Genomic DNA, 13,503 nt, shown 5'->3' with positions numbered 1-13,503 from the left:
TTTAGGTTCAATTAAAAAAATGTTATATAATTAAATTATTTTGATTGTGAAATGAGTTATGGTTTTTGGGCATCTAGTATTGATAAGCCATGGTATTGTAGCAAAGTATATTTACAAGTTAATAATATCCATGGTAAAGTGGGGGTGAATATATATGGTTAAAAATCTTGTTATATTGTAAGTTTATTGTAAATATTAAGTTTTTATGTTTTTAATAACTAATTTTAAATTTGGTTTTCGGTTATCTAGTATTGATAAACCTAAGCCATGGTATTGTAACAACGACTATTTACAAGTTAATAATATTCATGGTAAAGTGGGGGTGAATATGCATGGTTAAAAATCTTGCTCTATTGTAAGTTTATTGCATGTATTAAGTTTTTATGTGCTTATTAATTAAAGTTAAATATAGTTTTGAAATCATTATTTTAATTATATGGATTTTACATTTTACACTTTGCATTATATTTTACATTAAACATTTTGTATTTTACCTTTTACTTTATATTTTACATTCATATATGTTTTAATTCGAATATGAAGTTGACACTTAATTTTGTTTTGTTTTTCTTCCTATATATATTTTTCTTGAAATTTAATAAACGTTGACAAACTTACTTACATAACACACATCTCCCCTATGTTGGGTTGTAGAGCGCCTTAGTGCAATAAATGTAGAGAATCATAGAAGAGTCAAAAACATAAAATATGATGAATGTACCCTTGAATATTTAATTGACATAACATTGTCAATAAAGAGAAAATAAGATCAAGGGAAAAAAGAAAGTGAAATGAATAAAATTGTATTGTCATGATCTATATATGAGTGCATCATCAACAAGAAATAGTAAAGGTTAACATGTGATGGGTCATTGGATTGTACATTTAAAGACCTGTTTATAACCTTTATCACCCATGAATACATGTATTTATGACATAGATTATTGTGCATTTCACTAGTTTACATGTCATTCCTTATGTTGAAGTGTGTGCCTAAGAGATTTAGCCATACTAATGACTTTTGTAACCTTTGGAAACCTTGGCATCCTAATTTCGAGAAGTTTTTGAAGGCCAGTGAGCTCCTCCAATAGCCTACCATGAAGATAGGGGCATTGTCCCCTTGACTATCAATATACACCTATGGGATCACTAAAAATCCAAAGCTATCAACACTTAAATACATGGTAGTTGTGCATAAATCCCTAGGGGAAGAATTACCATGACTCTAGGGATTTTTGGAGGGAAAGCATTCCTCCTATTAAGGAGGGTCCTCCCTCACATTTTGTATAAGAAGGGGAAATCGATCCAATAAAGGAAACTTCTTTTTGCGGAGAAGATAATCATACTATTACTTTGTAGACTTCTAGCTTTGTAAATTTCCATTGCTACAATGATAGCTATCCATTAATGAAAATACCAATCTTTTTACAAGTTTTTTAAGTTGATTTTGTTTAAGGTTCGTGAGCACCTTGGAGAGGGCCCACCCACAGGAACTCTGGAATCCTTCTTATACTTTTTGTACTTTATTTCCATACGTTTCCTTAAGTTCTAATAATTTTTATTGATGTATAGTGATATTGCATAGTTTAATATTCCTATAGATGCTTAAAGATAACATTTATTATTTGATGAGTGATAGTATTAGTCTCCATAAGTTATGATTAGCTTCATGTACCTGATTTCATCTTCCCTTCATTGATTTGTTGCATTTATATCATTTCTTGAGTTTCCTATAGAATTACAGGTCATCTTGTAGAAATACAAGGTTTATTCTAGCACAGACCCAAGAGCATTGTTTTTGCATTATTCATTAAGATTTCATGTTGGTTATTTGCAAAACATATCAGTTTGTTAATTTAGAATGAGTAAGTGACCGAGGAGAAATTGAAGAAGTTGTCACAACTACAAGATTGCATGCAGGACCATATATTGTCTTATTTTGTTTTTTGCTGAATGGATTGCTTTACTTTTCTACAATAGTAGCATAGCCTTATTTCCCTTGCAACATAGTGTAGTTCATTGAGTGCCATCACTGTATTTTGAATTCTTACAAATTTGCTTTCCAACATTTTTTACTTTTGCAACTTTGTTTCCTTCAATTCATGCAACTTTAATTTTGCAATTTCAATTCTTGCAATTAGATTATTGAGTCTTCACCTCCTGCAAGGCTAGACCAATTAAAGTAATTTTCGATTAGCATTACCACTTTGTTCACTTGATTTAGAAAGTAATAATTCTCATAGATTAGTGTGCTTTAAAAAAAATGAAAAAGAAACTGTAAATTGCATGCATAATGTGTGGTCTCTATTAAGTTTGTATGAACCCCAAGTTGACATATTAAAGTCGAGACCCTTGTAGGAATTTACAGGGTAAGTTCCTTAGAAAGAATACCAAAAGGACACCGCTCACAACCAGATCTCAAATCAAGACCCTCCATGCGCTTTAAATAGAACTCATGGACCAATCGGGTGTCAAGCCACGGATCAAGTGTCGGTAATACCGAGGTGAGAGTGAACCGTCGGATCACTACATATCGTGACCGTCGGATTGTAAGTTACAAAATGTACAACGGTAAAGAAACACACTTTACCTAACTCTAACCTAACTTTATACTAGACCAAGTTGAACTTAACTATATCCTATGTGTCGGAATATCCTAACATCCCCCCTTAAGAACAACTTGGGATAGGATTGAAGGATTTACAAATATGACACAATAGGAGAAGGAAGGAGGCACTAGAGCCTATCCACCCTTAGTGACAACTTCCTGAACTCCAAGCATATATCGAAGTTTAGTGAACTTCGCCTCTGTGAGAGCCTTTGTGAAGATGTCTGCAACCTGATCATCTGTTGGACAATATTGCACTTCAAGAACATGGTCATGAATGAGCTTTCTAATGAAGTGCATGTGTAGTTCAATGTGTTTGCTGCGCTGATGCTGGACTAGATCTTTGCATAGCTGAATGGCACTTTGATTATCACACCAAAGTGTGGTTGGATGCTGCTGCTCAAAGCCAAACTCTGATAGGATCTGACGAAGCCACAAGGCTTCCTTACTAGCTTCCACGGCACCACGATACTCTGCTTTTGCTGACGAAAAAGAAATGGCAGCCTGTTTCTTACAAGCCCATGTAATAGGTCCTGAACCAAGAGTGAAGACATAACCGGCAGTAGACTTCCGATCATCAGGGTCACCAGCCCAATCAGAATCAGTGAAACCAACTAACAGAGGAGCTGCTTTGGCACTGTAATGAATCCCAAACTATACTGTACCTCGAACATAACGAAGTATTCTTTTAGCTGCTTTCCAATGACTTTCATGGGGGTTTTGCATAAAACGAGCAACAAGGCCAACAGCAAAGGAAAGATCAGGACGAGTATGGGTTAAATACAAGAGTTTTCCGACAAGTTGACGGTATAAGGTAGCATCAACTTCAGGAGAAGTACAAGAGACTGAAAGTTTGACTCCAGACTGAAAGGGAGAAGGGGCTGGCTTACAGTCTTCCATGTGAAAATGACGAAGAATATCACAAGCATACTTGGACTGGGAAAGGAAAATACCCTCTTGGGATTGCAAGACTTGAAGACCGAGAAAATAGTGTAAGTGTCCTAAGTCTGTCATTTCAAATTTCTTTTTAAGGCTGGACTTCACATGGTTTATAAGGTTGGGATCACTACCAGTAAGAATAAGATCATCAACATAAAGAACAAGGATGATAAGAGAGTTGCCCACTTTCTTGGTGTAGACAGTATTGTCAGAATGACACCTAGAAAAGCCAGATTCTAAAAGAAAGCTATCCATTTTGGCATACCAAGCCCGAGGAGCTTGCTTGAGGCCATAAAGGGATTTCTTAAGTCGACAAACAAGGCTGGAGTCTGTTTGTATGAAGCCAATGGGTTGTTCCATATAGATTTCTTCCTGCAAGTCCCCATGCAAGAAGGCAGATTTAACATCCATCTGATGGACTTCCCATTTTAAAGAGGCAGCAAGGGAAAGAACAAGGCGGATAGAGTTCATTTTGGCAACAGGGGAGAAGGTTTCAGTGTAGTCAATGCCTTCAACCTGTGAAAAGCCTTTAGCAACGAGACGAGCTTTATGTTTATCAACTTTCCCATCTGTCCATACTTGGTTCTGTAAACCCATTTACATCTAACAAGTTTGCGTCCCTTTGGTAGAGGAACAAGATCCCATGTATCATTTTTCATCAATGAATGATATTCTTCATTCATAGCTTCTTCCCAATGTGGATGGCCTGAAGCTTCTGCAAAAGTGTCAGGATCATGATTTACTGGAGCTTGAGCCAGTAAAGAAGAGGCTCTTTCAAACTGAGAACGTGTACGTCGCTGATCTGTAGGATCACCGGCAAGATCACCTGCTGCATCCCGAGTAGCACGGACCCATCGTGGAAGTTGAGGATCCTGAGAAGGTGGGGGAGGATTATCATCCTCGCTTTCATCATCTGAAGAAGAAATGTTTTCAAAAGTAGAAGAGATAGGAAGAGGTGGCACATCCGCCGGACTAGGCTCGCAGGCCGATTTATTTTCATCAAATTTTACATCTCTTCTAATGATAACATTTTTGGACTTAAATGGAATAAGTCTATAACCTTTTACATCTTCAGAATATCCAACAAAAGTACATTTCTCACTCTTAGGTTCTAAAGCTTTATGCTTTTCATCTGGAATATGGGCCCATGCTTCACTTCCAAACACACGAAAGTGACTTACATCTGGTTTAATGGAACTCCAAGCTTCTTCTGGAGTGATATTCTCTAGAACCTTAGTAGGAGTGCGATTGATTATATAATTTGCACAATTAATTGCTTCGGCCCAAAAACTAAGACTGAGTCCTTTAGATTGCAGCATACAATTAGCCATTTCCTTTAAGGTGCGATTTTTCCTTTCAGCTACACCATTTTGTTGTGGAGTGTATGGAACAGTATGTTGCATTTGAATTCCATTTTCGGTGCAAAAGTTGATGAATGTGTTTTTAACATATTCTCCACCATTATCAGTTCTTAGCTTAAGAATTTGATGTCCAGATTGTTTTTCAACAAAGGCTTTGAAGGCCAAAAAGGTGTTAAATACTTCGCTCTTGAGTTTTAAGAAGTATACCCAAGTGCGTCTGGAGAAATCATCAATGAAAGTTAAGAAGTACTTGCAGCCAGAGAATGAAGCAACAGGAAGAGGACCACATAAATCACTGTGCACAAGCTGTAAAGGGGCTGAGGCGTGCCAAGAGGCACGTTTGTCAAAACTGTCCCGATGATGTTTTCCGAGTACACATCCGGAACAAACACCATCTCTGCAAGATACCATAGGAAGACCTGTCACCATATTTTCTTTACATAGATGCTGAAGGGAGCGATAGTTTAAGTGACCAAATCGCTCATGCCAAAGTTTGCTCACTTCATCATTATGAGCAACAAATACTGAGGGAAGATTTGATGACCCAAAGTTGTGAAACTTATACAACCTTTTGGAATCATCAGCAAGACCAGTAGCTAGAATCTGTTTAGGATCTTTTAGATCCTTGATTACAACATCATGAGGTGAAAATTCAACAATTTTACCTTCACCTGAATGAGTTATCTGATAGACAGATAGAAGGTTGCAGGATAAGGTTGGAACACATAATACATCATTAAACTGACCATTGTCTAGATGAACAGTTCCAGTCCCTACAACATTAAGAGATCTATCATCACCAATATATATATTTTTGGTGTTACAATCATTTAAAGAAGAAAACATGGCTTGGTTTTTGGCCATGTGACAAGAGGCTCCAGAATCAATGAGCCACTCATGAGAATGAGAAGAAGAAGAAGATACATTTAATGCATAACCAGACTGAGATGATTGACAATGACATGCAGAAAGTGCCATTCCGGAAGTTGAAGTTGAAGTAGGCTCCACATGGATGTTATGTTTCTTCATTGCGGCTTCCAAGGCTTCCATCTTCTTAAAGCATTTAGATTCTAAGTGGCCATCTCGATTACAAAAGTTACAATGTCTATCAGTCTTCTTCCATTTGTTTTTATTGGTCTTATCATTTTGCTGAAATGATCTTTCATTTTGAGGCTGAGATGGTTTAGGACCATTCTTTTGAGGATATGACTTCTTAGGATTTTTTGAATTTGGTTGCTGCTGGGCGGCTAACGCTTTCGTGGAAGAGTTTCCAAGATTAAGAAGACCAAGGTGTAAGAGTTTTTCTTGTTCTCTTATTAAGGAATCACAAAAGGAGTCAAAGGAAGGGGCCTTGTATTCTTGTCCTTGACAAATGAAAGCTTCCCTTGTAGAATGGAAAGTGGAAACAAATACAGAGTAGGCTGGTCCCAACTTAGTAAGGATGGAATAAATAAGGTTACCATCTTCTTTCTTAACTTTAACACCTTCCAAGAGATATCTAAGGGTTTTGAATTTGGACAAGAAATCTTCGATGCAAGAAAAATTATTAGGATCCAAAGTAAGCAGCTCATTTTCAAGTTGATGGGCTCTAATTTCATTTTTAATCCCAAAAACTTTAGCAAGTTTTTCTAATGCTTCATGAGGAGTCTCAAGTTCTGCAATGTGGAATCTAAGATCAGGAGAAATAGACATCTCTATCAAACCACGTGCTTGATCTTGTCTATTTTCCCATTTTGCCGCCTTGTCTTCATCTTTCGGTTTCTTCTCTTGGTCTGTGGCTATTCTGAAGAGACCTTTACTTCTAAGTAAATCTTCCATGTAGGCTACCCATTGGAAGTAGTTAGTGCTGTCAAGAATGACTTGGCATGGACTTTCCATTTTTAAAAAAAACTGGAGCTGAAGATGCTGAAAGTAAATGTTCCAATGGATAGATCTCGAAAAAATAGGCGGTTTAAAAAAAAACGGTTCTGAAAAAGGCTTCCGGATGAAGAAGTTATGGCTTTTTGAAAGAAAAATGTTGACGTTGCCAGCAAAGTGCGCGAATGTGCGGGAATGAAAAAAAATCTGCCCCCACAAAATGGAGACTTGAACCCAAGACCTCTACTATCTTAAAATAGCTTTGAACCAATTGATCTATACAAAAAATTTGAGAGAGAGAGAGAGGGGGGGGGGGGCTTGGTTTGCGTGCTTGCCTTGAGAAAGCTCTTTTTCCCTACAAAACACAAAACACAAAACCCAACACGAATATGCAAAGAAAAACGAACCTTGCGGCTCGAAGTTAGCTTTAGCCAAAAAACTAGAAATTTTTTTATTTTATTTTTAAATCTCAAAGTTAGCTTTAGCCGAAAAACTAAATATTTTTCTCAATGTTTCTGATTTTCCGAGATCACACTAAGGTGCAGGGAAAAGAGCATACGCATGAGAAAAATCCTTCCTTTCTGTTTCTGATTTGCCCAGATCGCACAGAGTCGCAGAGCAAAGAGCATACGCAGAAATGAAAGGTATAGATCTGGTTAAAAAAAAGCTAAATAAACTGAGACCGAAATAAGCAGAGAGAAAATAACAGTAAACTGCAAAAAAAACACTGTATACCTCCCGATCTGAAAAATGACGCAGCTAGGGCTACCGGAAACCTTTTCGCATGAAACGAAAGGGGTTCCTCACTGGAACAGATGCTCCGAACGCAACAGAGCAGTCCTCTCAGCCTGAAAGCAGTCAGAAACAGCAGATCTAGGAAACGACAGCCGCATGCAGTTCTACCGGCTTCAGATTTGGATCACCAACGGACGCGGCCCTCAAATAGCTCCGATACCATGTAGGAATTTACAGGGTAAGTTCCTTAGAAAGAATACCAAAAGGACACCGCTCACAACCAGATCTCAAATCAATACACCAGTATTTTTGACGTGGTTAAAACCCTCAAAGTGCAAGGAGGGAAACAGTCCACGGCCTGTCCCAACGTGGGTACTACAGGCAATTTATTAATCAAAGAATGAAAATTTACATAAGCTTCTCTCATGCACGGATTGCCCGAACAATGACCCTCCATGCGCTTTAAATAGAACTCATGGACCAATCGGGTGTCAAGCCACGGATCAAGTGTCGGTAATACCGAGGTGAGAGTGAACCGTCGGATCACTACATATCGTGACCGTCGGATTGTAAGTTACAAAATGTACAACGGTAAAGAAACACACTTTACCTAACTCTAACCTAACTCTATACTAGACCAAGTTGAACTTAACTATATCCTGTGTGTCGGAATATCCTAACAACCCTTAGGGTTACAACATTGTTTCTAGAATACCGAGGACCATCACCATGTAGAGAATATATAAAATATGTTTCCAAAATGCTTGCAAACACATCGTGATTGTTTCACGTACTTCATTATTCCATATGAAGCAAGTGACAAGAATTCCATCTTGATTTGCATTGAAAACGAAAGTGGTGTGTAATGGATACTTTGATGGGATTAAGAGTTTGAAGTATACATATTATATTGAGAAGACATCAACATATAATAATGTTGTCCATGAAACTAACACCTATATAAATGGAAAATACCTTATAATGAACATCAAGTCCATTTTAAGGACATTATTGTGTCCTTTCCTAACAATATACTCCATTTGTTGTCTTGTTATTATGCCTAGAATGAAAGGCCCCTAATATAGTACAAACGAGTCCATCTAATTCCTTTCTATCCAATTTGGTGCATTGAGACAAATGTTCTCATGACCTTAATACCATAGATTAATAATTTTTTTTGGTGTTGGGGATGTTTCTATTTGTAGGAACTAAATCCCTTCCCATTGTGTTCAAAGGCTTAACTGTGCATTGCTTATTGAGTCTTTGAATATTCTTACTGTGTAAATTTTTAGACAAACACCAATAAAAAGTAAACAACCAACCTAATGTCCTAGTTTGTTATGATAAGTTCACTAAATTGTACAAACCATCATTTGAATCAGGATCAATTCAATCATGGCATCGAAACTATTTATGTCCAAATGTCGAGACTAAGCAATGAGTACCAAGTGTTTGATATCCTCAAGTGTTTTGATGAAGCAGTGGAGTTGGGATCCAACTATTTATGTCCAAATGTTGAGACTAAGCAATGAGTACCAAGTATTTGATATCTTCAAGTGTTTTGATAATGCAGTGGAATTGACATCTTATCTTCCTCCTTTGTCAATTTGGTAGCTTTTTGTTTTTTGAGTAGTCTTTAATATTGCCTCTATAATCCTAAGAATTATAAGAAAAACATCATGCTAAAACATTATATAACATGTCAGCTCCCCATGAATTCTCATTTCAAGTTTAACAACATAGGGGCACACTTAAGTGAATTCAGGTAAGTAATGCATGGGTTGTAAATCTTGTGCATCTCCTAAAATACAATGATCAATCCCAATTATATATACAGGCTTTGACTATTTCTTTGATTGTGTATAAAGGATCATTTCATAGCTAGGATGGTTTAGTTATCCTTAATTGAAGCATCGATCCACTTGAAGGGAATCACAACAACTTTACCTCCATCCAACATAAGTTGGGATAGCTCCCATTTGACATATGTGACATGAAATATTGTCTAAGAGTTCATGTGGCATCATCTTCATGATTATTTAATGTCCTAACTTGGGTACCTCTTGCCATGATCTCCTACCAATGTTATGTTATGAATCCTTTGCAATGACCATTGAGTGAAGGTAATGCAGACTTTGAATAACATCAAAGGTTACTTGAATGACTTCTACAAATGTCTCCATCCATAGGGCACAAGTAGTCATAAGGTATTCAAAACATATTGGTCTACTAATTAAAATACATTCTCTTCCCTATGTTAAAAAGCCCTATCATAGATAAACTCACATCCAACCATCTACTTCCTAGCACAAGTTGCTAATTGTCATGCCATTTAAATGTGTTAATAGGTACATAAACTCTGGCAATGTAACCCATGTGGTTTCATGAAAGTGGAGAAAGCAGTAGACAAGCAAGGTGTTATCACAAAAACCACTTAGGCAGCATGGTATGAATCATTAACCACTTGAGCAACATGGTATGAATCATTAAGATGGCACGTGTACTTGACCATCTTTATCCTCACCATATTTATGTTGTTTACGTTTATTCTTTCCATTATAGCTTATTCCAATTTTTTTCCATTATAGCTTATTCCAATTTTGAGAATCCTTTTATACTAACAAAATACCTCTCACCAAGTATATGTATTCCACAAATCATGGTAGATGATATGCGTTCCCTTAATCTAACAAATTCTCTTTTAGGCTTCAACCAGCAGTGTATATTCCCCACGCCACAGTAGATGATGTGCATCCCCTTACACCAACAAGATCACACTCTTCGGTATCACCAAACAATGTGTATCCCCAGGCCATGATAGATTGATGTGAACAAGTGTAAGACTTGCATATTGAGCTTCCAAATCTCAGCTCTCAACCAAAATAAAAAAATTCAATTGGTTGAGAAGTAGCACTTAACAATATGGTACAGACTTCTCCATCCATATTTTACAATTTGAGTGTATACCCCTCAGGCCATGCTTATAATGTGGTTACTTAATAGTCACCGTTTAATTTGGGCCCTACCCTTGTGCATCTCAAAATGTATAAAGTTTACAATGTTCAGAGTAGGTATTTAACAGGCCAAATGTATTTGATGGCTTCTCAAATGATTTACCACTCTACGTCATTTACAACAACCACATCTCCAAATACATTTCAACTACAGCTCCAAATACATTTCAACTGGGTGTCACCTGTCTCCTACAAGAAAAGCGTGGACATGCTTATCGATCTCAATCCAGCTACATCCAGGAGTCTTTGTTATGCCTCTGTCTTTCATCATTTTCCTTATCCCTTCAATCCGATTCCACCTTCCAGCGACGGCATAAATGTTTGAAAGAAGCACATAAGGTGCCGCATTTTGGGGATCTAACTCAAAAACCTGTTCTGCCACAGATTCTGCAAGTTCTATATTGTTATGCACTCTGCAAGCACCAAGCAAACAGATCCACACAATGGCGTCCGGTTTTACTGGCATTTTAGCAATAAAATCCCATGCTTCATGCAGATGCCCAGCTCGGCCAAGGAGATCAACCATGCACCTATAGTGCTCCATTGTGGGTGTGATATGATAGCATTCACGCATGGAATTGAAGTGTTTATAGCCTTCAACAACTAGACCTGCATGGCTACAAGCAGACAAAACACTCACAAAAGTGACATCATCAGGGCTCATTCCTGAGTTCTTCATTTGTTGAAAGAGCTCAAGAGCTTCCTTGACAAAGCCATGCATTGCATATCCTGCAATCATGGTTGTCCAGGAGATGATATTTCTTTGCATCATTTCGTCAAACAACTCATGTGCCTGCTGTAACCTCCCACATTTCGCATACATGTCAATCAAGGCATTTGTCACGAATACATCATGCTGAAACCCACTCCTGATTACCTTTTCATGTATCTCTATACCCTTTTGCAGAGCTGCCAAGGTGGAACATGCAGGGAGGATACTTGCAAAAGTTTTTGCATCAGGTTTCACACCTGCCAATTGCATTTGATGAAAAACATCCAGGCCCTCTTCACTATACCCATTCTGTGCAAGTCCTGCAATCATGGCATTCCATGAAACAGGGGTTCGTTGAGGCATCTCTTCGAACAGTTTGAGGGCTTCCTCAACAAGTCCATTCTGCACAAATCCCGTGACCATCCCAGTCCATGTTACCACATTTCTCTGAGGCGTCTCATGAAACAGCATCATGGCTTCCTCAACAAACCCATTCTGTGCATATCCTGCAATCATCACATTCCACGAGACGACGTCTCTCTCATGCATTTCATCAAACAAATCGCGAGCCTTATCTATGCTCCCACATTTTGCATACATATCTATCAAGGCATTCACAACAGCAACATCACAATGAAATCCACTTCTTAGTATCTGTTTGTGGATCTCCAGCCCTTGTTCAATACACCCCAACTTGCCACAAGCGCAAAGAACGCTAGCAAAGGTAAAGTGATTCGGCTTTACACCCCCTGCATTATTCATTCTGGTAAAGAGCCTCAAGGCCTCCTCGGCAGGTCCATGCCTTGAATAGGCCGAAATAATTACAGTCCATGAGACAACATTTCGTTCAGTCATTTTGTCAAACAGTTCATGAGCTTTCTGTATCTTTCCGCATTTAGCATACATATCCACAAGGGCATTCATCACACAGACATGCGAATGAATTCCAGTCCTCACAATCTTTTCATGGATTTTTTCCAGAGAAGCCATGTCAGCACAGGCGGGAAGAACATTCGCAAATGTGAAGTGATTGGGTTCGATTCCCATCACCTGCATTTCACGAAAAAGCCACAATGCCTCCTCGGCATACACATTCTTTGCATAGGCTGCAATCATCACAGTCCATGAGCAAACATCTCGTTCAGGCATCTGATCAAACACTCTGCGCGCATCCATCACATTCTTGCACTTTACATACATGTTGATGAGCGTGTTTTCCACCGCTCTCTCACCTATAAGACCGTTAACCCTGATGTGAGCGTGTACTCGTTTGCCTTCTGTCAACGCCTTGCTCCTCACACAGCCCTGCAGGAGATGAATATATATAGAAGGCTCCAAATAGCAGTCTGTAACATGCAAAACTTGCAGCGCTTCCTTCAGACGGCCCTGTGCACACACTGCATTAACGTGTTCAGCAGACGCGATGTTGGCAATGGTTTGTGATTTGGGGATCAAAGTTTTTCCTTGAAGGTGTAATACTTGCCCAGTAAACAGTAGCATCATCTGCATTTGTTTCTTCTGTTGGCTTAAACTTGCAAGTTGTATCATCTCTGTTGTTTATATTTATTTGCGAAAACGCCATGTTATTATTCCTTTAAATGTTCTTAGATTTGTTCGTGTCTTCCTTCAAATATTCTTAGAATTGTTCATATCTTGCACAGTTCTATTTGGAGAAAAAGAAAACCAAAAAGCCATCGGATTGGATTGAAACTCCAGAGTGCCCTCCATTATCCATGATCAGAGTTCAAAGGTTACTTTGATAATTTATAGACGGTAAGAATAGGAGGAGGTTTTTTTTTATAGTAGCCAAAAAGATGGGGGACCATTATCTCCCACTGTATCTCGACTCACTGCCCGGGAATTCTAACAGGTCTCTTGACCATGAATATTAGATACAGATAGTGAGTGTTCGTACTCTCTAGTATGTAAGAGATGTTAATTGAATGTTTGATAAAGATAGTGATTGCATTCTCCACTATACAAGAGATGTTGTAATGTTTTGGTTTGATAAAGATAATTGTTGTGAATAGAGATATTGTAATGTGTGAGATGTTGTAATGTTTTGGTTTGATTAAAGATAATTGTTGTGCATAGAGATATTGTAATGTGTGGTTTGATAAAGATAGTGATTGGAATCCAATGATCGGGTTCTGTGGTATGTAAGAAATATTATAATGTCTTAGTCTCTAAATATTTTGAGTCTAGCCAAAATAAAATAAAAATAATCCCATGTTAAAATAAAAATTTACGTTTTTTTATTATTATTAATTTTTGTTG

General features: G+C 37.8%; 1 pseudogene; it reads right to left on the bottom strand.

Annotated features, from left to right (window-relative positions):
- Nucleotides 1-10,148: 10,148 nt before the first annotated feature.
- Nucleotides 10,149-13,108, bottom strand: LOC149258844 (pentatricopeptide repeat-containing protein At2g13600 pseudogene; annotated as a pseudogene).
- Nucleotides 13,109-13,503: the final 395 nt, after the last annotated feature.

This window comes from Pinus tabuliformis, chromosome 6 (genome assembly GCF_031772625.1).
Source record: "Pinus tabuliformis cultivar Carrire ecotype Pingquan chromosome 6, CPIR1, whole genome shotgun sequence".
NCBI lineage: Eukaryota > Viridiplantae > Streptophyta > Pinopsida > Pinales > Pinaceae > Pinus > Pinus tabuliformis.
The sequence above is the reverse complement of the archived record's forward strand: the minus strand, read 5'-3'. Positions and strand labels throughout refer to the sequence as shown.